Below are 25,534 nucleotides of genomic sequence, written 5' to 3'. Positions count from 1 at the left end.
TGGGGGGGGCTACATACTATCTTCCAGATGTTAATTAGTGCAACTTCTCTTATTTATGTTCAGAGAATTATCAAGGAGGTGATTTAAAAACTGGGACAGGCTGGGTCTCCCACCCTGGAAACACTTACGCAGCAAACTTTGCTCCACTTGTGGTTTTTCCTAGCAAATTGCTGGCCAGTAATGTTTATCTGAGATTTTAGTGTACAAAATGCTATGAATAGTCTTCCCAAATGTGCTCTGTAGTCAGACTGCATGGGATGTAGTGTAGTTGGTTGTATTGTCTGCACTCTGTATCCTCTTTATATTACAATTACTGCATAGCCCACCTTATGGAACCCCCCAGGGGACCTGACCAGTCTTTGCTCACAGCCTGTTGCTCATGTGCTGAGGACTGATTCCAGTTTCTCTGGGAATGTGGGCACTTCCAAGTTACTCTGCTTTAGATAGTTTACCCCGTTTTAAGTGACTTATATTACAAAGAAGACAGCAAAGTACTTGATATAACTGGAATAATTTCCCATTAGTATTGCAGAGGCAGGGGGAACATGGACTTTGACCAGCTAAAGATGAACTTTAAAGATTTGCCTAAAAGGCTGTCAGTCTTTTAGGAATAGAACTTAATTTATGCAAAACCTCCCTCTTCTAGTCATGGATGTGCTATTTTTTCGCCTATTTTAAATATTAAAGTCACACTGAAACCAACTCATTACCATATTGAAAAATGTTCTAAAAATCTTATTCTAAGATAATATCAAATTATTAATTTAGTAACAATATCAGCGTGGAATTACTTTAATTTAGGATTGTTACCTTTGTTATATTACATTTTCATTCATGAAAGCTTGTTTTTAAAATGATGTTGTAAAAGAAAAGAAAGCTTTTGTAAAATAGAAAAACAGCAGCCCGGATTCCTGTAGCTTTGTTTTTCAGTCTATTGGAAATTATTTAAAATAAAATAGCCACCTTTTCACTGCAGCTCCTCTCCTCTCTCCTTTCTTCTCTCTTCTCTCTCCTCTTCTCTCCATTTCATTTTCCAAAATAATTGTTCTGAAAGAAAACAAGCCCCATAAGCAGCTTAAAACAGAATTTCACTCTCCTCTAGCTTTAAAAAGTCAGAGACAACATTTTTGGTATAGTCAAAGTTTACTTTTAAAATTTATCCCTAATCCTCAACTGCTGTAAACCTGCATAAATTCATTGACTTCAAAGGAACTGCATGTTTTTTGCATCAACTGAGGGCCTAGTTTTTACTTCTGAATCTCAAAATTTTCCTTTAGGCAAGCTCTGGCCCTTCCACAGTTTGATACTGCCAGGTAAACATTTTGTTGGTTTTGGCTTTTGGTTTTAATGTTATTCTTTTATTTAGAACACAGTACATATTTGCCTCTTTTTGCATACTGGTGTTTTGCCAACCCTTCCAGCATCTTATATGAACTTTTTCTGACTTCATTTTTCAACTCTGCTTCCTATAGGTGTTCATTAAATAATATTTAAAGATAAATTATTTTCTTTAAGCCCCAAAATAATATCAGGAGATTTTTATAATTGATTCATCATACCAAGCAATCACCGGGAGTTTTTGACTCTCCTATATCAGTCAGTGACAGGTATTGGTACCTGTCCCTAATGATACATAATGAAAAATTGCCAGATATTTCTTTGAAACTGATGGATGATTCATGTTGTTATATTTAGGCCACATTATTCTGGAATGTTTAAATTACACTGAAAGCCACCTCTGAGTATACATGTGCAAACATAGAGTACATTTTTAGTTTCCCATCTGGAAATACATATAAAGTCCAGGGCTGTTTTCAAGTCGCAAGAAATATTGTTATATTTTTATTATGGTATTTCAGTTCACACTCATACTAATATGAAAAGTTTAGTAATGGCATATCCTCAATACTGCCCTCAAATGCCAAGGTTACACATGAAGTCCAATGGGATCTAGCAAATGTTTAAACTTTTATTAAAGCCCAAAGCCCAAAATAGACTTTACTAGACCTGTACAAATTATTTTAAATTATGTAAATATTTTTAATATGTCTGGCTTCTGACAGAACACCACTATACACCGAAGTATGACATTTGCCTTACTGTGCCAACTTTTTGCCTTTTTTTTTTTTTTTCTTCCCAAAATACCTAGCATCATTACTGGATTTGACTAGAGTCTGGTTTATGTGCTGCTAGTGGCTCGGGAGAAACATATGTAAAGAGGATGGACTGTGTTCCCTGACTGTTAACAGAGGCTCTTTAGCATGAGGTTAAGCGTGAGCTTGGTTTTGGCTACCAACACAGGAGCCAGGAGATACCCAGGATAAGGGTGGGTGAAGTCCTGATCTGCTTTCCATCTGATGGATGTGTGCAGCAGCTTTGAAGGCTGATGGTGGTGTGCAATGCGTGTCAGAGAGAAAACTATGTATTTGGGGGTTTGTAACAGATACTGTTCTAACTCTTAAAATAAAAAAATCCTGCCAAAACATTAATATCTGGATGTGTACAAAATCTGAACTCTCTGAATACTTCATTTAAACAAGAGGCAGTGGTAGGTGATAGTAACAGCTAACGATCTGAAGAGCTCCGGCTTTGTTGGTCAGATGTCTGTAGGTGTGTGTGTTTCTGCACATGTGCATGTGTGTAATTCTTTTTCTTTTCAGTGGTTTTGATGGATTTTTTTTCCTCCTTCATTCTATGCACTTTTACTGTGCAAGAATAATCTTATCTACGCCTATTTGGCTAACTTTGTCCATCTATTTATTAGTGCATTACCTTATCTTTTGTTAAGAAACCGCTTTTCCTGAAATACTTTAGAAAGTTGAAGAACAATAAATAACTGAAAATCCATGTGTGTTATCCAAAAACCACTTACTAACATTTTGAATGACTACCGTTTGCATGAAGAATAGGAAATTTGTTCTGCTACATCAATTTGCAGAGAGTTGTCAGTCTTCTAAATGATGTTAGTGGTGGATTAGTTTGATTGGAAACTTGATCCAGGCAATGTTTGAATTACTTGTATAAAGACTTCCCAGAGGTAATCTAGGGTTTATGTGAAAACTGGTATGTAACTGGTATGCATCACTGCTGAGAATTAAAATAGGAATGAATTGCCCTTGGTGAAATTTGTGGTTGCTGGGATTGTCCAAGGATACCCAAATCCTTAATTTCAGAAAACAAGGTAGCTTGATCCCATTTAAAAGAGTTTAGAAAGTAAAACTTTCCTTTCTACTACACTTAAAATTCAAGATGTATTTACGCTAGACTTAGTAAAACTCGTATATGATGCTAGCTTAATACTGCCCACAGAAATCCAAATAACATAGATGTGACTTGTAGTACCCATCCCGCCTGTGCTTTCCTCCTAGAGGAGGAGCTAGGCTAGCTCTCGGGCTCCTGACCACAACCAGGGCAATGACCAGCTGGATGAAGTAGCTCTAAAGTTCCTTACTTTACTAGTTCCCATCTTTGGTTTGTCCCCTCGGCAGTGAAAACAACAGAGACCGTGGACATGCATTTCTCTTGGAGCATGTAAGATCTTTCTGCAGAGATTTTCAAGGTGTCAAGCAGAAGCGAAGCTCTCTTGAGTTGTATGTGTGAGGGGGATGATAAACAACCAGGATTAAGTCCTGGATGTCTTTAACCAGAGATGCTGTGGATCATGCCGAGGGCAACATTTTCTAAAGTGTCAGGACAGGAGAAATCATGATGCACCTGTGGTTGGAAAATGGCACTAGTCTGAAGTTGCGGGCTGCCTGCAGGTCGATCTTCATCCTTTGTTTCTCAGTGGGATGTTAGCCTCACGTGCGACGGACCGATATCCAGGCCAGGCTAAGGATGGTGCCAGGAGCCTCCCTGCAGGGCCCCCGGCAAAAGGCAAGGAGAGGAGCCCAGCAGGCTCCATCCAGGCTCCAGGTGCTTCCAATGTCAGTACTAGGCTGACATGTCCAGTGAGGAGAGAGGGTCCATGGTCCTGGTGCTCTTGACGTGAAGGAGCATATCTGCCGTCTCCGCAGGGTGTAAAGCAGGACCCTTCACCCTACGGTGTTTGTGAAGCCCTGCGAGAGCCCAGTTCTCACCGGCAGACGTCTCCTGCCCCTTCCCGCGCCTTGGCGGAGGGTAGGCAGGTGCTGGTGTGGGGCTCTGCTTTCTGTGGGAGCACGTGCAGGGAAGCCGGCAGTGCTTCTGTGTCTCTGTGGCAGCTCCTCTCCTCCGAAGGAGAGAGCCACCCAAGACACACCCCCAAGCCCCTCTCCTCTTCATTTACACACCCAAGAGGTAATGTTAGCATGGTATCAGTGATCACTATACCTGTGTGCTTGAATCTCCACATAGCATTTGATGTATCTCCCATAATAAATTATGTACGTGGAGCAGCAATAACGATAGCTGAGATTGGGATGAGAAGAGTCACGTTACCAGAAGTACCAAAAAGGCTGATTAAAATTAAACTGTAGCAGACAACAGTTGTGTTACAAAGGAAGGCTCAATTACAGCCAAGTCACTTTCTTTGCTAACCTCTGACTTATTTATTTCTCCTGCATGCTGCAGTCGGCATACGCTTTCTGGTTGTAATGAGCATTAATTGATTAGCTGGATCTATGAAGAGCTTGAGCACTCATAAGTACTATCCCAGTGGGTACACAACTAAATAGTTTATGAGGTAATTAGTATTTTAATGCCTTTTCTAATGAGCCTTTTCAGTAATGAAATCTCATGAGAACATTATTGGTTCGTATATATTTCTTCAGACACAACAGAAGGTAAGCTAATGCTATTAAGAGATTTTAAAGCTAGTTTATAAAATGGTTTTTAGCAACTTATTTTTGAATACTTGCCTTGGTTCATTTTGCTTTAATAAAAAAAAAAAAGCCATCTTAATTTTTCCCACCACTCTGCCTCTTGCACTCCTCTCTCCTGACAGAATTCTTACACTATACTGCAATTTCAAATAATTGGGATAATTTCTGAGGCTGCTACCCGATCTCCTAAGCTCAGCTGTAAGTAAATAATACCATACTGTCTGAACGTGTTGTTTCAGATGTGTTCTCATCCTGGAAAAAAAAAAAAAACAACTCTGTGCCTGGCTGCACAGTGCCTTGGATTTATGACTGTGTCAAGTTTGAGAGAATGACCAACCTCTACAAAGCTTTTCAATGTCAAGCTGAGCTCTATTCTGGAGGCTTGAAAGCAGCACAGAGCTTGCAACCGTACAGTCAGTCTTACTTCACCTCCTGATTCAGGTTCGTTGGATGTAGCCCATCTTACCCAGGTTTAACCCACAGTGGCAAGGACCAAGTCCTGTACCTTGCATTTTATTTCTCTGGTACCTAAAGGAAGACAGCTTCAGACAGCTTTGCTGGGAAGAGTTTTTCGGTGTGTGGCTAGCTCATTTTATTGTTGGCAATGGGGACTGTACTTGCTTTTTGTTCTCTGGAGATCACAAGGTATCAGCAGCTTTTATGTTCTAACCTCTTAGGGCTCACTTCTTCCAGCTGGGAAGTGCAGTCTTGTCCAGTGTGGGACTTTAACCCCAAATTAACAGCAGATACCAATGCTGAGAAACAGCCCAGCCCAAGGACCAGAACATGTATATTTTGGAAGCCTGTTTCATAAATCAGTTTTACATAGTCTAGGTGATGTATGGCTTAACATGCTTTGGAAACTTCATCTTAAGTTAGGGATGTACAAATCCTATTTGACACTGGAAGCTGTAGCAGTAAGACTGTAAGAAATTCCCCTATACAGTTCTCATTATGTAACGTAAGATGTAATGAGTCTAATTCATCCTTGGGGTGTCTTTAATGGTGTCAGCACAGTTTCATGAAGGATGGATTTGGCCTAGGGACACCACCACCGTAAAACCTGACTATCTTTCACTGATATCTCTCTCTGTCTCCAAAGCTTTACTGAGACATGTCACTGTGATATATTAATAGCCTGGTACTTTTTGATGATTCTAAGTTAGTAGTAGTATGTGTGTTGTTTTCTTCAAATTAATATGAAAAGGCACATTGTCAGTTAGAGTAACTGTAAAAGCACTCTCTAGAACATATAGAAACCGTGTCCTTTGAATTCACGTATTTGACCTTGCTTGCAATTCCATGCATTAGCAACTCTTAGGAGATGAAGAACACCCAATGCTGACCACTGATTTCCACACTGCCTGCCATCTCCACACCCTTTTGCAATGTGAGGCTCAACAGCACAGGCGAGGCTAACACCTCCTGTGTCAGCTCCGAACAGCACGCGCAGAGTCCCGGGTTTTCAGCACTCACCCCCGCGGTGTGGTGGAGCCCTCTTGTTGAGCCACAGTCAGACACACTCTTGGGATGGCGGCTGAACAGCTTAATCTGTTCCCTCAGCTGAGATGTGTTAGCTTCTTGTGGCCATGTTGGTGATCTGTCTGAAATGCAAAATAAATCAGATTTGCGTGCATTGCCTTCAGAGGCGAGCCAGCCACCCTGGCTGCTCTGAGACCCTCTGCACAGTCAGGGACCCGACAGGCTGCACCCATGCCAGCACCCGGAGAGGAGAGTTCAAGTGAAAAGGTGCACATCAGGTTACCAGCCCAAGAGTAGAGGAAAAATATCCTCAGAGAAATATTTTGGTTTCCATTCTGGAAACTTCGTAGAGGGTGTTTCTGCTCTATATTCAAAAGCTTCCTTCGGGCAGAAATGATCTGTGATCTGTCTGAGGGTCGGAGCTCTGAACTGTCTGACTTTGATGGCCTTTGGACTTTGCTAAAGCCATCTCTGAACGCTAATGGAGCACAGTCAGAATTGAATTGAGGTGGTGGGGAGACCAGTTGCCAGATGTTGCGTTTGATTTTGGTAATGTTTCTTTTAAACTTGAAACAGGCTGGAGGTGTTTTGCATACTTTTTCAGAGACTCTATTTGTTTGTGCTTCCTGAGTCATCACCTGTCTTTGCCAAGACTTTATTACATCTAACAAAAGGTATATTATTGATGTACTGTGGCATGCACAAAGCCTTTCTATGAACTTCACTGGACACATGGTCCTCCCACATTCAGTTTGCTCCCTGTCTCTGCTCCTGAGCAAGTCCATGCTCCAAGCTCTGCTCTGACACGTGTAAAAGGTGATCAGGCTTTGACACCTCATTGGCTTAAAAGCTCAGCTTCTGATGCGTTTAGATCAGTCCTCTTACATTTTGTTCTGTAATAACATGTATGTATATATATATACAGCCTCTTTGGTGATGACTAAAAGAACGGTGGAGAAGTAGGCACTGAAGAAATGTCTTACCTCTATTAAAGATCCTTGGAAAGAGCAAAAAGCACTTAAAAGATAAGTTTGGCACTTTCTATTTCTTCCTCCTCCCTGTGTGTACCATGAGGTCATGATTAATGGCTTTGGTGATGTTTGGAGGGCAGAAATCACTTGTATGCTCAATTCAGGAAGACCTCTGAATCGGCGAGGCCCAGGGGAACCAGCAGCTCCGGGTCTGGAAGGACCCGTGATGTCATCTCATGTGGCCACGAGGGATGCGGCTGTTACTTCTTTAGGCATTATTCTTGGATAGCACTAAGGTGTGTGGGTTTTTTTGGCCTCCCAAACACATTAATTCTGTCCTGAGCAATGGAAAGATTCCTGACCCTCGGGGGAGGCTGTTTAGGATGGGGGGGAGTCTTAATGTGCAGGGGCGGGGGGGTGTTGGGGGTGTGCATGCAGTAGGATAATTAGAGAGGACTCTAGACTTTACAGATACACTTGTAGTAATGCAAACAGAGTTCAAAGGAATGGGAACCTGTAAATGAAGTTTACTTGAAAAAAAAGCTACTATGAGATAGAGAAACATACACATTAGAGAAACAGGATATTTTGACATTTATTCATGGCTTTCCTGTGGTGTCTTGAACTGTATAAACTCGCTGCTATTGTGTTAGTGAAACCCTAGATTCCCTGAGGCCATAACTGTGACTGGAATTTAACTTTTGAAGAAAGAAGAGAAAAAGTAAATTTATTACACTAGTGTAACTCCTGTCAATTCTACACATAAAGGAATTATGAACAAACACATAATTTAAGAAATTATGGACAAACTCATAGTTTTCTGACAATTTCCTTCCAAATTATATGCATTTTGAGAATATATGTTTTCTATATAGAAGGAGGAGTGCAGTTGAATGCCTTCTTTTTATTCAGTCCTTTTGTTTCATTAAAAGAAAATGCTATTGAAGAAATGTTGGGTTGTCTGCCTGGTGTCATTCATGAGCTCTGCAAGATATGTGCTATCTCTGTTTTAAGCTAAATTAATACATTCAAAAAGCATGGATAGTTTAAGCATCGTACTTTCAGGATATCTTGTTTTCTTGCAATCTACTAAGTTTTAATTCAGAATAATTGTGTGCTGTATTTACAGTTCAATTTAGATAATGTTTACTTATGTTTACATATTATGCCTGGCTAATAGATGGCAGATATAGACTGAAATTAAAACACAGAGAACCCAGACAATAAACATCCCAGTTCACAGTTAGACTATGAGTCTTTGTGCTTCTTCAGAGTGTGATTTCAGAATCTAATTAAGCAGATGCTCAAGTAGTTTGGGGAATTAAGCCTCAAATTGCTTGATTAAATTACTTTTCTCTATCAGCATGAGCTTCAGTGTCAAAAGATAAATTTACAATAAGGAACAAATACTTAAGATGAGAAGTATGACATAAATTAAACCACCTCAGAAAGCCAGAAATAAACTGTTAGCTAACAACACAATGCAGAAACTGGAAATGTAGGAAAGTGTAGTTCATCTTACTACAGGGTTGCCTGTTTCAAAGAAGATAGAGCAAAAATTATGCCTAAATTTCACCAGTTCTGAAGTGTTTTCTGTGAATTTTGCTTTTAAGCGCTATTCTGGTTACAAAGTTGGAATATTTCCTTTCTCATCCCTGTCAGTCACGTACCAAGCAAAAATTTGTCCTAGGGCATTTTTGGGGGAGGGGGAAGACCTAGTGGCATATAGTTTAAACTATGTAGGATGAATATCCTAGTTTATGTGTAAATAATGTAAGAATCAGAGATGTCTTACATGATTAAGTTTATTTACAAATATCAGTGCTTTAATTCACTAATAGTGTTACTCCTGAGCAAAGAAAAAAAGATTTCTGATTCGTAAATGAAGCTGAAACCATGGGGTTCGCAGTACGAGGGCCACCCCAAGTACAATGTCTGCATTAATCTTTGCTCCTTGCACAGAAGGCTGGAGCTGCCTGCCAGAGCTAATGAATGGATTCTGACTCCGCCACGTTAGGCTATTACCAAATACAAAGGCTGGTCACAAATTATAGTTTGTCTGATGGCTTCAGATATAAGCATTAGAAAAACATCTGCTTAACAGTAATAATTAGTCAGCGATAGATGCAAGTTTTACAGATTGCTTTGGAGCACTGAGTCAAATGTGGCTTTCTGTGGGAAAAAACCTGTTGCCTGTCTAGTGATTCATAAAAAGCAAAAAAAAGGTGCTTTAGTTACATCTCTTCTAAAGGTGAAACCAAACCACAGCGTTTCTACAAAACCCAAATAACCTCAGCCTTTACTGCAAACACTGTAGTGTTTTAGGAGCACTACTTTTCCTCAGTTAAACAACAACAAAAAAATCTTATTGGAGAGTTGTTCCTGGCTTGGATTAGGATCGTGCTTGCATAGATACAGTGCTTCACTGAGTGGATTCTTTTTAGCTCAAACCTTAACAGTTAAATTAGAAGAAAACTCACAACTGGCGCAGAGGAGCTCAGCAAATCACCAGGCAGCCTGGGCTGCTGAGATGCTTTCGTTCCTTAGCAATGAACTCATACCTTGGGTTTTTGTATTCTCGGGGAGAAGAATCTGTAGTTCAGAGAACTACTAGAAACAGGATGGTTAAATGAAGCCCAACAGTAAGCAATTCGTGTCACTGAAGCATGTCACTGAATCTTGGCACAAGTGCTAGCTCTGAGCTTGTGTTGTGGAATGGTTTTAAGTGCTTGTCATCCCATAGATACTGCTGCAAATGTTCTGTACTGTCTCTCCCTTCCTGCACTGTCTGGGAGAGTGAGTACAAGAATAAGTCTATGCGTTTTCATTTGTCTGACTTTGAGTTTTCTGGGCTTTGGTTTCAGTAGCGTGGCTATCAGATGAATGAGGTTGTATCTATGCCAGGAGAGATGCAAAACAGCCCATTACTTCATTGTGTGGTTGATTTGCTTGTTTGTTTTAAAAGTTTGCATGTACTAGTGAATGCAAGGGGATGATAACATCTAATAATTGTAGTGCTGGCATGAGCGATGCAGGCTCACCCACACAGCCTGCCAAGGTACCTCTAGTCTGGCTTGCAACACCTTTTTTTTTTTTTTTTTTTTTCCAGCAGTTGTCCTGCTGCCATAGCACAGAATCAGAGAGCAGCTTTAAAGTGCTCACAACTGGCATATGCAGTGAGACCACCAAATTAATTTTCCTTTTTGATGTGATTAGCTTTTGACTGCTGTGTTGGCATCTCTCGTGCCAAGGTATTTAACAGGGGGTTCCTGCTGTGAAAGTCCTCATTTCCACTTTTATGCTGGTGCAACTAAAGGAATATTATTCCCTTCCCAAGGATATTATTCCCTTTCCAAGCTGATCATTCTGCGGAAGATTTTGAGAGGGATCTGCCAAGAGCAGAAAGCATGGATAGATTAACAAATGGTGGTAATCCCCGCGTTGCAGAAAGGTGGGCACGATTGCTTTATATCGTCAGGCTTGTGTCAGTAGTGCAGAGACGTGTAAGAATATCCTAAAAAGCTGGTAATAGCTTCAGTGTGTACAGTTTGCTTCAGTAACTGACATTCTACAGTCCCAAGTATTAATTAAAGGTATCATGAGGAGGGTTTGCTCTGCTGGCCGTATCCGCTCTGCATGGGCTCAGGCATGGTACGGACTTCAGTGGGGCAGCCTCTTCCTGTGACTTCTGTGATCCAGAGCAACAGAGTACGGTTGGTCATTAAACAAGAAATTATTTGTAAGGATGTCTTTACCAGTGCTGATTAAAACACCTGTAATTACTAAATTATCTCATTAGTTAAAATAATCTTCCAGATGATTTTCTATTTATTGTGTTGCTAGGGGTACCTAATGCATCAATATGTGTAGAAGTGTTCAATGAGATTGCCAGATTTTTTGAAGGATAAATAGTTTTACATGCTTCAGAAGTAGACTCCAGTTGGCTAAGGATTTGGCCAAAGACTAAAAATGTGACATCATTCTTGGCAAGTGATAAAGATATATTTTTGTTAACAGACACTATATAAAAAGTGCACTATACTACTTCTAAGCAAAAATCTGTGTCTAAGAATAATGAAATGTCCTTTAGTCAAGAATAATTTTTAAAAGAAGGGCAGTTTCCTGATCGGTCCTGCGCATGAGTCTGCTTAATGCAATGTATTTGTTCTTCTATATCCTTTTTACATTTAAGTACAGTTAATACACATGGCATATGAATACTTCTAAATCAATAGCATTATTTAGCAGATAAATATAATTATTGCCTATTAATTCTTCCATCAAATCCATGTTTGTGTAATAGACATACTGTAATTGTCTTCTTGAGTCCAATCGTATACTTCAACTTTCAGCAATTATGTTTTAACTTAATTCCAATGACTGATTAAAACCATGTGTATTCAGGTTTAGATAGATGTGCTTACTACAGGATTGTTAAACCTGCAGAAAATATGTTTTTAATAATCCATTAGTATTTAATTAGCATGCAATAACTGTCTTATTAAATCTAAATTAAAACCTTATTTGAGGCATGTAATTGAAAGTGCCACTGGGTAAAATCTAATCTGTCAGGGATGAGTTTACACGGAATAACAACGCCAATTTTTTCTTTTCTGCAGTTTTCAGGGTCTTCCCAAACATTCGCTTAATCATCACAGGGGAATCTTGCAACAATCAGTTTTCTGCAAGTGCAGCATTTGAAATGCTTTTTGGGTCAGAGTTGTCATCTTTTGAGAGTTCATCTCGATTTGAAAGATGATTCTCTGAAGATGAGGAATTCTTAAACCTTTACCAGATGCCAGAACGTGTGTAGGGACCCGGTGAATGTTTCCCACTAGCCAGTGAAGAAGGAGAGCGGGTTTGCAACACACGCCACATGGTTAGGTGTCCCTCAGCGCCTCAGCATACGCTGACAAATGTGAAAGGAAGGGGGGGGGGGGTTGTGTCTCTCTCTCTTTATAATAGAAGAGTTATTATCATGGGTTGCTATGTATGAGCAGGCACACAACACAGCTGGTGGGAGCAAACTGCAGCAAAATGGGACTATTTACAAGAACTGTGACGCTTCTCACTGTTCTGGAATAGGAGCGATCCAGATTCCATCCAGAAATGCGAATTCATAAATGCTACTGATGGATTTTCTTCGGCAAGACAGCTGAAGGAGTCTGTATAAATTATCAGACAAAATTGCTTGTAAAATTCTAAACATCATTGGTTTGAGATTAATAGCTACTCGGATCCCTGTAAAGATGTGTTTAATTAACTGGCTAGCAAATTTATAGCAAAAATCTTCTCTCAGATCTGCTTTGCAGAGTCCAAGTCTGCTCTTTCCCTTTCTCATCATAACCCTGTCCCTCCTTGACAGTAAGTGGGAAAACTGCAAGCGCAAGAAGCACGAGATATAAGAGCTGTAATTTAGCAGGTGGATCACAGGAAGTAATTTTCCCAGAATATTTTATGTTGGTGCATACCCACTGTCAGCCTCAGTCTGCTCTGGGTGCTAGCCCCCATGGACATCAAGGTCCCATTTGGGAGCTAACCATTTTCTTCATCGTATCGTTAGTTTTGTCTTGATCTGGGCAATGTTTTCTCGAACCTGAGGCAGTTCAGCAGATTGGGATTTGGCTGCAAAGGATGGGGTAGATTCCAGATGTTGATGGGGCTGTCTAGGGATGCAAGACTGTGGTTAGGAAGGGAGTAAAAGATTACCATGGATGGAGAGCAGGGAGGAGTGGCAAAATATTTTGCTGATTCCCTAGCCAGTGTTGGCCAGCAACGCCTAAAGTGTTGACAGTTCCTGAGTTGTGGTGGACAGTTCTGTCCCTTCCCAGACTGCTCACAGGACAGAAATTCAACTCACTCCTCGTTGTTTTTTTTTTTTTTTTAACAAAGTGGAGAGGATGAAGGTAAGGACCATCAAAGAAGGATGTAAACCAGAGAAACTTTCAAAAGGGAAGGAAGAAACTTGAGAGCAATCTCAGCTACAGGCAGAAATGTGACCTTTGAAGAAGGATAGGAATTTAAAAAGACATGTACAGTGTAACAAGGTGAGGTGAACACAGAAAGGCATCAGGGATCACTTGAACAGGGCCAAAGAAAATTATGTATCAGTGATGGGAACAACCCCTAGGACTACCCAAGTCAAATTAAATGGTTCCTTTTACTTGTAATATGTTTATGATTAGGCCACACATGAATAGCTGTCATAGTGAATGTATTATGTGTGTGAATTGCGAAGTGTTTATTTGAATTTAGACTCTAAGTGTTACTGGACACCCATGCAAAACTGGAGTGCTCTTACTCTGGAGCAGTGAAAAGTGTCACGATTTCTGTAAATAGTCCTATTTTGCTGCAGTTTGCTCCCACCAGCTGTGTTGTGTGATTGCTTATACAGAGCAACATGTGATAGAAACTCTTTTATTATAAAGAGATGCAGCAAAAACCATGGGCAGCAGAATTCAGTAAGACCACCTAAGCTCTGCAGTAGTAACCACGCAAGTACCTGAGATATAGTCAACACAAATGACTGTACCCCGTGGAGTTGTTCAGAATCAGCACTGAGATGTTGACGTGGCAGGGAGGTAGCTCTGGCTGAGAACAGCCAAGCAGAGGAAATAGGGTGCAAAATGATTTAATTGCTCATCTTCTTCATTTGAAATTGGTGGAGTGTCAGGTCTAGCTATGGGGTTTATTTACACAGCGCGATTTGAGACACCTGTCTAAATCAGGAGCCAAAGCTCCTGGTAGAGTTAATGGAGCACTTCGGTTAAGAGCTAATTCCAGGCTAACTAACACTGGGTTCTCTGACTGGCTCCCAACTGGGGGCAGCCGAGGCTCCCCAGCCAGGGGACTGATACAAGTGGCATGAGTAAGCAGCCATCCCCTGAGCTTCAGAAGGTTCAACAGTGGAATATTCAGTGTCCATCGCTATTTTTATGCACAGTTAAAAACTCTCAGAGTCACAGAGAGGGACACAGCAACCGCTTAGTGAAATAGCATATATATATATGTGTGTGTGTATATATATGTATTACTAGCAGCTTAAGGTTAGAGCTTCAGAAAGGACTAAGTTAATATCTATGGAGCAATGTTGACTTCAGCAATGCCAGTTTACAGTTGCTGAGAATCAGAATCAGGGTTGGGGTTTTTTTTTAATCAATCTTTTATCTTCTCCTGGTGCATGTTTGCATATGCTCTCCTTCCCTCTCCCTCTAATATTTCTAAGCAAAAGAAGCTGCTGTGAGATCACTGAGGACAAGAATATTAACATGGTTATCAGAGAAATTATTACGTGTGGTTCATTATATTGTTTTTCAATGCTGGCCTGTAAAATCAGGATTACTAAAACATAAAAAAGTCTCTCCCAGATTGCAAAAAGTTGAAGTATTTGGCTTTCATTTATAATCAAACAGGCTAAATATTCATGTTTATGTGCCTAAATGAAACTTTTGTATGCAGTCTTCCACCCCATCTGCATGAATAGTAGCATTGTAACAGGATGAGGTCACTGCAGAAGGGAAAGTGAGGTAAGAACACAGCTGAATCTACAGCCTCTCTGCTACATGGTGCACCAGCTTGTGCTTAAAGGAATACAGCGCTTTTGCCCGAGCCAGAGTCACCGCGGGCACTGCCTGTGGAGCTGAATGCCTCTCGCAGGGCTCTAGATGCATTCCTGCCTCTACTATATGGTCTGATGCACAGTATATGGTTTTCTCTGCTTTTACAAACTGCTCTTCAGAGACCTCTTTACACATCTAATATGAGTGAAAATCCATATGGTTTATTTTAAAGCCTTCATTTTAAAAAAAATAAACAGTTATCAGGCCTCATTCTGCTCTGACTTATGTGGCATAAATCCTGAGTGGTCCCTTTGTAATACTCACTGATGTTCAGGATTTATGCCAGCATCAGGGGGAGCAGTGCTGGGCCCATCAAAGGGCTTTTTCCCCCTCATTCTTTTAAAAAGAAATGACTCAACTTTATAAAGACTGATGGCTTCCTATTGGCATCACCTTTGTACCTAGTGAGAACTCTCACAAATATACAGTATGGCATATCCTGGGGTGTGTGTGTCTGAGAGCTGGGCAGTGGAAGGGTGACATAGCAAAGCAGCGTTTGAAGGAGTGCGAGATTTGCTAAATCCGTATGTCAGTTCATATTTTACCTATTCCTTGCATTAACTTTAAAGACCATATAAACAGGTTGCCAAGGGTACACTGGCAAATCGCCTCTCCTCACCCACCATCATAATTAGAGCTCTGAGAACTTGGAAAAACCTGCCTAGTGAGCAAGCCCTTCTCGCCCTTTTTCCACAAGGCTCTCCAAGCTCACAAACCGGGGTAGACTTGGAGCAGCTGCTATTTCAAACGAGACTGTCCATCCCAGCCTCGCCACCCAGCGCGGGAGCCAAAGGGGCTCTGGTTTCATCCCACGCCACCTCTTGCTGCTTTGGCTTCCCAGTGTGGCTCCATGAGTTCCCAATGAATCTGTTTGAAATAGAAATACCTTCCTGCTCATGATTGCCTCTGCCGTGTTGTGCGGCAGTGAACCCACCACTCTTCTTGACCCAGGCTTACTGGAGTAGCCTGTTTCTATCTCACCTATCGAACTCTTCCCCTCTTGAGGTCAGACCGATATGCCCATGTCTGATGTTTCTGGAAGCAGGACACTCAGTACTATGTTCCTGCTGCAGAAGGCTTCTGACCAAGCCAATACCAGTGTTTATCCACCCATTTTGGCATTTATTTTTTTTTACCTCACCTCACAGGCAGTGGGTTGAGCCACAAGTGTTATCAAAGTAAAATCATAAAAGTTTTAGAAAGACTTTGTGGCTCATTCAGTACCTTTGTCTTTGCCCAAGTAGGAGCTGGTGAGGCAGACAGAGAAGTTTGGGGAGCCTTTTCCCTGGGAAAAGTAGCCATTTTTGGGTTACATGGGACAAGACTTTGTTCATCCTGGGTTGCCAGGCGAAACAGTGTGTGTGTGTGTGTGTGTGTGTGTGTGTGTGTCCTCCATGTAGAAACAGGAGCTCTGGTGCTCTTTTATCTCTGCTCCATGCATCCCCCAAACACCAAAATAATTTCTGTTTTTTCTGCCCCCTACAACAACTGACTTACTCATTAAGTGTTGGAGTTGCAAATGGCAGGCTGAGAGGTGCCGCTGGTCTGTCTGAACTAACATCTGTGCTTCTCCTTGCCCTCTCTTCCCCAGTTGGGAGTTTGGGACTGTGGCAGCACAAGGAGAGAAGGGAGAGAAACAAGCCAGCGTGACAGACAGAGTGATGGTGCAATGAACAATGACATACAAGTAGGGGAATAAATGAAGCCAAAACTAGGGGGGAAAAAAAAAAAAAAGAAAAAAAAAAAAAAAACACATAGTTGTATACAGACCCTGCAAAAAGAAAAGGGTGTCCAGAGAGGTGTGGGCAAAAAACAAGTACCCGGGTAGCACTTCAAATAGTCACGTTCAGTCTCTGGAAACTGGACATGCAGCATGAGTTGCTTTTATTGGGAGAACACAGTAAATGCGACACAAAAGAGCAAATGCCTGTGCTTCTTTCCAATTCTGTCCTTTGGTGTAACTTGCATCTGACTCTATTCTAGGAAAGGAAAGGTTATGGGGCAGAAGCAAGAGGAAACTTGCAGGGCTGCCGGAAGGAGTGGGTGCTCTGCTTCCCCTCCCTCTCCTTCCTCCTCCTCCTGCCCTTGGCCACCTGTCAGCATCCCCTTGCCTCCCCCATCATCCTCACTCCCGCCAAAACCTCCCTTTGTCTCAATGTGCATTTTAAAGCCCAGTCTTGTTATGCTTTAATTATATTTTCTGGTGGCCATTGCTTCTTTCCCAAATGTCTGTGTCCTGTTTTTGTCCGACTTTGGAAAGACCGAGAGTCAGAAAGCGGAGGGGGAGGAATTCAGGCTCTTGCAGCCCGAGCATAAATGAGCCTTTTGCTTCCAGGTCAGTAGTTCAAATCCAGCCCACAGAAGTCGAGCTGGAAAGCGATAGCTGCTTTGGAGCCTGTGTGTAAAGTGTTAGTTGGTGGTCTCACGCGGGTTCGGAACAGACAGGTGTCCAAATCGCTGCTGGCCCTAATTGGCATCTTTGCTGGCAGCTTCAGAAGCAGGGCCAAAGGCTGCGTGGGCACCGAGCCCGTGATACCCTGGCGTGGGTGGTCTGCCCGAGTCGGCACTGGGGCGAGCTGGCGAGGTAGCCAGGGAGGGCTCAGACTGCTGCTGTCTGTGTTGTACCCACTCTGTAAATAAACAGGGATATTCAGCTTTGAGTGCTGTTCCCGCAGCTTTGATTTCACTTTTAAGAAGGCTCTTTTTCTCCTCTTTGCACTCTTCTGTTTTTCTTAATCCTTGAAGTAATTAAACTTTAAGGAAATGAATGGATTAGGAATATAGAACTAAATTTACAAAGAGGCAGTTCGGGGAGGGACCCCATTTTAGGGGCAGGGGGGGTGTGTGTGCTGGTGGGGATGGATAAACTGGTGTTCCTGGGAACAGCCTCAATCCAGGGCAATTTAAATTATTTTTGTCTACCAAACAATCCCAGCCAAGCTACCTGCCTGCCCTCGGTGTAATCACCCTTGTGCTAGTACAGGATCAGGGAATGTAATCTGCAGCAGGATTATGTCTTGGTCCATGATGTTCCTGCACCATCTATCTGTTTCTACCTGCATGATAGGAGCTTCCAAAAACTAAAGCTGTGTAGGATTTTTACATGCATCTCTGGAAGCCTCAAGGAATCTTATTTTAACTACATGTACTTGCATCCTTCTTCTTCCCCCTTTTTATTTGCTTTTGTAATTACGCAGACCTCTCAGGTCCCTGGAAATCAGGTGCGTGAGGCTGTGTTATGCTGGCCTGTGACCAGAGCAGGCATGCGGGTGCAGAGTTGTGTGATGGTGTGTTCCAAACACTCCAATTCTGTGGTGGGAGAGGGTACTGGGCTGTTGGCTGAGGAATACGATGGTTTTTTTGTGGTGCCTGGTTTCTGCATAACCTTCCTGCCCCTCTCCCTCTCCTGCTCCAACGCCCTGCATGGTCAGCAGGGCAGGTACCTGTCAGAGTGTGAGGGATGCAGTGGTGCCCAGGTGAAATTCCCTGAGACCGTGGAGCCCCCAGGCAGTGGAGCGGGAGGTGAGGCCGAAAGATTTGAGGCACATGGGAACTGACGGGTCTCTGTGCTCACAGAGCAGAGCGGGGCCGGTTCCCCTGGCCCCCCCTGATGCACAGCTCTCCGTTGCCTAGCCCACCTCCAGGCAATCAGGACGAGCTGTAAATGAATCCCAGTGAACTCCAGGTCCCCAGCTCATCTCGGGGTTGCTTGGAGACATCTCGCCTCATTCCTCCGGCGTGTCCTGCAGCTCTGCCAGCCGCAGCCCAGCGCCCTGCTAAGGACGCGGCGGAGCAGCCTGCGGGCTGGGAAGAGCCACCTGCGAGCGTTACGGGAACGGGGAGCGCCCGGAAACAGCACACGTGGTGCGCTCAGCATCTTCAGCCGCTCCTGCAGATCACACGCGGTTTTATTTTCCCGAGGCAAATGTAAATTGTCACTGTTCGGTTGACTCCAGCGCGCTTTCATCCACTCGCTCCAGGTGCGGTCGTGCCCCGTAATCTTTAAACCAGTAAAAACAAACTCAAAAAATGCTCCCCACCTTTGCTCTGCTTTTGTGAAGCTGTTAATCCAGATTCTGCCTGGGCCTCGCTGGGTATTGCTGCTGCTGTTGAATCAGCTCTTACAGTGGTGCTGTCATTGCAGGATACTGTAAAATTTGCTTTTTGCCTTAGTCGAGGTTATTGTTGCTAATTGTATGTTTTCATCTACAAGTGCCAAGTGCCTGCTTTAAAAAAATAAAAACATAAACCCCCAACCATATGCTAAATTCCTAACTGTGTAGTAAAGATTGATTACATGTGTTTATGTGTAATTTAAAAATGGTTCGTTCAGGAAGTGTATGGTCTCTTAAAGGCAAGTTTAAAACCCTTCAATTTTACATAAGTTTATTTATATTAGGGGAAAGGGCCTGGAGTACTACGCAAAACTCCATGATATATAGGGTTCAGCCTGAGAATTCTCAGAACTATTTTATGTATTTTTATTCTATCAATATGCTCTTTCACAGCTACTAATTAGTTTTGTTAGTTGACTTACGGAAAAGCATATATAAAATGAGGAGTAAGTAATTCCATAGCACTAATAGTATTAATGAAAAGCACAAAGTCTGGAGGCAATTGTAAAAACACTAGTTCAACCAAAAAGTAATTCTCATTTGAATTAACGTGATTAATTACATAGATTTTCCTTGTCACAGTACACTGAAATCGAAACGGTCGGGATGTTTGAAAGCTTTCAGTGTACAATTCTAGTATATGTTGGAAAGAATGTATGTAGACACTGTGTACGCATGCATAAAATACAGCTAGAAACAAATAAGAAGCACAGCAAACTTCAATTCTACTTTTTGCTGATTTTTTAACTTAAGGGACTGTTTCATTTAATGGCACAGGAAAGCGAATGTGACTGTGAAGGGGCATTGGTTGCTGCTCTGTTGCGCAGGGGGGTGTTCGGATACCACAGCAGCTTTTGCACGACGTGCCTGATCGGTTCACGCGCTGTGGGCATTCACGCAGCCTGAGCCGTTTTGCCTGGAGGGGTGAAAGAGGAATCGCCCCGTTTGTTCCTTTCGCGGGCTAGCTGTGGCACTTTGCGGGCCGACTCCCCGGTCGCCGGGCTGGGTGCTGTTGCCGGGAGCGGGCTGTGGGTGCGTGCAGGGGGTGGGTGGCGCCTGGGCAGCCCCGCAGCGTGAACCGTGCTGCTCTCCCACACCTCGCGCCCCTCGCCGCGTTCCCCACGCGCCCAGGTCCCCCAAGGCCGGCGGTATGCCGCGGGTGTTTATTATGTGGAAAAAGAGGAAGTTCTGCCAATCCATATCGCTAATGCAAGTTTGTCAAATGACATCAGCAGCAGAGGAGAACTTAGTTCCTAACCACATGCAAATAGGTCCCAGACTCTTGGTTGTGCCGTGATGTCAGCTCTGATTCCTCATCCATTATTTGATGGGCTTCAATGCGTAAATGCCAGATATGTTCCCCTCCCTTTTCCTCCCCTCCCACGCAGAATTCTGGGTTTGTTTTGATTTTATTTGTGGAAAACGTGTCTTGAACAACAAACACACCTCCTCAGAAGTTTGTTTCAAGGGTGATTTCCCAGGCAGGCTTTCCTAGCTGCTGTTATCATTTTGCGTTATGGTGAGCCGCTAATTACTAAAACAGTTCGGGTAACTTCCCGCGGGATTCAACTAAGTATGGGTAATAGTTCAAGCATTCTTTGTCATGAATTGGCACTAACTTTGTTAATAAAAGCTACCGTATCATTTTGGCGGCGTGAGGCATTAAAGCATGTCAGCCTGCAGGTAGGCTGAGGCACAGCAGCAAATCAGGTCGTGTCGGGCAGGCTAACGTCAGGTTAGATTTTACGGCACGTATGTCTGCTTAAAATGGCATGGGCCTCCCGACTGTGTAATTTGGGGCACTGGGACATGGAACTTGTCACCGCCAGGTCTGAGGGTCAAAGCCAGCTGAGTTAGGAAAGGTGTGACTCTTGTCACCTAGCGTTAGCTGTCTCGTCCAGCCTGGACTAAACTCCTCCTGGAAGCTGCAGTCACTTCCAGGGGTAATTTATCCCCAATATATAGGATGGTTTGCCCAGTGCAGAAATAATCTAGATATATATTTTAGACTACTGACCCTAATTTTAGATTCATTCTGACCTCCATGAGCAGCACCCTAACTGGTGTTCACCGCCATTCAAAAACCATTTCTTTCCAGTTTCCTTTTTACTGGTATCTGTCCCAGCAGCATGAGGAGGGCATTGGCACCTTCTGGGCGTGCGCTGCATCGCTCTGCCTGCCTCTGCCCTAAAAGGACACTGCATGAGCTGCTCTTTCAGTGAAGTGACAGAGATTTGGACTTGGGAGTTCTTCATAACTTTTGGATTTAGACCGGGTCAGGTTTTTTCAGAGTACAGCTTAGACAAGGTGGGAAACAGGGAAACTTACGCAGGTGTCGCCAGCAGTTTAATTTGATTTTCAACAGGAGGTCTCTGGGTTTCTTAACTTCACACAGTTCTGCATACATCAGTTCAGGCTGTTCCCTTATAAGGCATTCTGTAAATAATATGTCCAACACAAGGGAGCTTAAGTCTGTTTGCAAAGCTACTGAATAAATATACAATACCAGCACAGAAATCAAATTACAGCGGCTGATGTCTTTCTAACGACGCTTAGTTCATGTAACGGAGGTATTACAGGCAAGTGAGAGATGCCCCCTGAATCACACAGATGTAATTAATTAATGTCTACATTGCCAAAAAAAGGAAAGTATTTTGACAACAGTTGTTTGGAACAATTATGAATTGTTCTTTTTTACAGCCCCAAAAGGCAAAAGCAGGAATGCAGCTCCAATACATTGCCCTGTTTTCCCCTGTTTTTCCTTTCTGATCAAGTTGTAGAGCTCACATATTGAGTAACTGGGAGAGAAGCCAAAAACATTCCCTTTACAAGTGACTTTAAACTATGCATGAGGTGTGGTATTTTTCTTTTGTTTCATGGAAACATCTCTGCTGTTGGCAAAAGGTTTAAGTTAGGAAAGTTGGTCTATAATGCTGCGTTGCTAAGGTTTCAAGACCAGGCCTAGATGGTCCATAAAATTATTTCCTCTTAAGCAAGATTTCCGCCTTATTAAAAACAGAGACCGTGGTCGTCCCTTGCCTTTCCCTGATGGCTAGCTCTCTCTTGGGGGGATGCACAGATGGTGGGAGGTTTGGCAGCCCCACACCTGCCCCTTCCCCTCGCTGGAACTCCGGGATCTCTCCGAGGTTCGCGCTGGGCGCTCGTTGGAGGGCAGTGGTGGGGCGGTGAGGAGGTAGAGAGGGGTGTTCCTGACCTTGGAAACCCGCTGCTGTTTTGGGGGATACTTCGGGATGTCTCGAAGCAGTGGGAGTCTGTTGTGCAGTCATGATGGGGACCGTGCCAAGGGCAGTGTACTTTTGGAGGGAACTGCTAAAAAAGCTGACGGGGGGACAAATCCACTGTGGCCCTTCCCTTCCAATCTGCTCAGGTGGGAACGTTCGTACCGAAGGCCTTCCCTGGGGGGGGGGTGGGGAGGAGGTTCGAGGCAGAATCAAACAAGGGAGGTGAAAGTCTGCAAGTAATGGGGTGTCAACTGAGCAGGACTTGGCCTCTAGCTCCAGTTGTCAGGTCCCTGAAATCATCTTCCGAGAAGTGACTGCAAGCCCTGTCTGGAGCACCACTCGCTCCTCGCCGCCTGACAGGCAGCAGTGCCCTGACTCACAGCCAGCGCGCGGGCAGCCAGCGCCCGCCTCGCTACCTCTGCGTAGCTCCGTGGAGGTGCAGGGTTATGAAACTGTGGTAAAGCTGCTTGGGTTGAGCCGACCCTCATCTGAGCAGTCCCTGCTGTACAACCCAAGTCCCTGCTGGGGGCTGGACCTCTGCTCCCCTTTGTAATCCCAAATTTCCTTTGGAATTGAGAGAAGAGCCGTAGTATCTGTTTACATACTCAACCCCCCCCTTTCTTTTCCCCAAACTTCTTTAAAAATTGAAAAGTAATTGCCAGAGCTGAATAAACCTCTGCAGATTATTGGTTTGCCTAATTCAACCTAAACAATCCGCATGATTAAATGAAGAGGGCTTTGTTTATATAAGAGCCAGAATGGTAATTGGGAAGCTTGGATATTTATTTCGCAAACTTTGTATGGTATAGATAAAGATAGCCAGAGGCTAATCCAGGAGAATGCAATTAACCCAGGAAAGGAATTCAGTTTAAGAATTACTCTTGTGTCTGTTTCAGAACTACCTGGAAGAGCTTGTTGGGCACTTTAATTGAAAGCAACCTTCTCATGGGTATTTATCCTGATCTTGACAGATCGACTCAGTGGAGCATGTGATATAGGCTGAGGTTGCTGAGTGCATCTGTGAGACAGCTGTGTCGTGTATTTGAACTTCTCAGGTATACAGAAGTTGATTCACACCTCTGCTTGCCTATGCAGAGACAAAAATTGGCCTCGCTCTGGTTTTACATGCTTGCAGCCTTGCTGCAGTTCTTCTGGATTTGTTCTACCATACATAAAATTTAGATCGTATTTGTGATATGAACTGAGATGAAAATATCACTGCTTGGTTTATTTTGAGGAGGAGGAGGGGAGGGGCTGACGTGTATTGGGCTCAATACAGACTGAAACCCAGTGATGTTGTTCCTCTCTAATTGATAGAAAAGAAAGACAAAAACCGTGTCTGTTACCATCTTTTTATAAAAAAAAAGAGACATGTTTCCCTTTTCATTTGTAAACTTCAGGAGAAATTTTGATACTTAGAGGAGTAGACAAAATTAATCAGGCTAGACAGCAATGCAGAAGGCCTGTACAAACCTACGTGCTTGCAAACACGGGCAAATTATAACCGACCAAGTAGTTGCCAGGTTCTCTTCCTTAGTCCTCTCTCTGCTGTAAAGCTGAGCACACCCTCTGACTTGCTGCATTTCAAGTGCTTATGTCCCAAGCATGATGGGATGAAAGAAATGTCAGAAATTGGGTGGGATTAACCACTCTCTGGAAGTGCCTGTCCCTTGCTTAGGCTATAAAGGGTGCTTAGGTGACAGGGCTAGACAAATTTCCTTGTTGTGGAAGTGAAGTAAGACAAATCCTATTTTTATGGGACTGCTGCTGAATAAAATGGGCCAAACTGGTACATTTTACATCCATGCAACCTGGCTGTTAATATGGAAGGTGCCAATGAAGGAGATCATTTCTGCCAGAGTCGGCTTTAGGGGTATGGTGGGGTTGCACATTATTTTTCATTGAAGTTCTAGGTGTTTCATCTGTCTCTGAGTTTAGAGAGAGTGAATGCTCTATGTTTCTATTAAAAATTTTACCTGGTTTTTTTTTTGTTTGTCTATGTATGCACATGCATGCAGGAGAGTACACACCCTTTAGAGTCACTGTCACTGTTAAGAGTCTTAGCAGTAATTCTGCTATTACTTCTCAGCACCTCAGAAAGGCCGTGTTGAAAAACAATTGGTAAATATATATTTATAGTAATTTGTTTCATATGTTATATCACTTAGTCCATTCCCATGAAGGTTGGACGCAAAATTGGAGCTGATGTCAGTGGGAACAAAGTCAAGTTTATTATGTAGAGTTCAGACCCAGATTTCACTTCCTGTTAATATGAAAGGAAGTTCAAAGCAGTAGATTATAAAGTCTTTACCTACCATATTACTCACTATTTTCTCTAATGCTTTTGTCATTTAATAAAAAAATCTTTCATACTTTACCTAGAGTAATTGGAGACTGGAGATCTATAATGCTCCTGCTATTTCCACATTTCAGTTGTCACCTAGGAATTTATATCTATACTTAGGATAATGAGATTTAGTGGGGTCATTTACACTCAGTGAACATTGTATAAATCACCATTACCCATTTGTGTATCATGTGGCTTTTACCTTTTCTATCATAGATAAATATTTTATACAGTCTGTTACTATTCATATTCTCTTTATAAAATCCAGCATGTACCATTCATTTAGACAATGGCAACAACATGAGATAATGTCAGATTTTGGCTATTCCAGTATTACTCATTGGAGTGCTGTTTGGGGTTGTTAAATCAAAAAGAGCTGAAAGCATAGGTTGCCTTTCAGTGCTCTATTTATTACTTTCAGATGTTAAAAGGGCTCTTGCTGTAATACAAGCAATGGTTATAAGCACTTGCTATCACTAGAGACAGTTAAAGCAATTGCATTGTCAAAACTACATTTTAAAAATCAAAACAATATCATAAGTTGCAGTATGTGTGGTCATTCCCTGAATCTTTGTTAAATATCCATTGCAATGCACTTGGTCATGTTCTTTCTTTTCAATTTCTCTTTTTTTCCTTCAAATGTAAGTGATGAAAATCTCTCTTTTCCTACCTAAATTAATTCAGAAAGTCCCTTTTAAGCTTTCCACCATCTCTTTTATAACTCTGATCCTAGTAAAGCAAGTGGGTAAACAGATTGATTCTTACACCAATTCCATTTTATGCATTTGTCCTTCTTGGCCTGGGATCTAATTTCTAGCTGAGCTGTGCTTTACTACCAGTTGCCCAGACATTGTGACACATGGGAGCACTAATTTTGATTGGGGTGATGTAGACTCGCACAGACAAACACATTTGCTAGCAGGAGAGATGAGAAAGCACTACCTTTCCAGCCCAGT

At 42.6% G+C, this 25,534-nt stretch overlaps 1 protein-coding gene across 2 annotated transcripts in view; it reads left to right on the top strand.

Annotated features, from left to right (window-relative positions):
• CREB5 (cAMP responsive element binding protein 5) overlaps positions 1-25,534 on the top strand; it is a 264,530-nt gene that overhangs the window by 198,838 nt on the left and 40,158 nt on the right. The window lies entirely within an intron of this gene.

Source organism: Tyto alba, unplaced genomic scaffold, assembly GCF_018691265.1.
Source record: "Tyto alba isolate M040663 unplaced genomic scaffold, T.alba_DEE_v4.0 Super-Scaffold_38, whole genome shotgun sequence".
Classification (NCBI taxonomy): domain Eukaryota; kingdom Metazoa; phylum Chordata; class Aves; order Strigiformes; family Tytonidae; genus Tyto; species Tyto alba.
The sequence above is the reverse complement of the archived record's forward strand: the minus strand, read 5'-3'. Positions and strand labels throughout refer to the sequence as shown.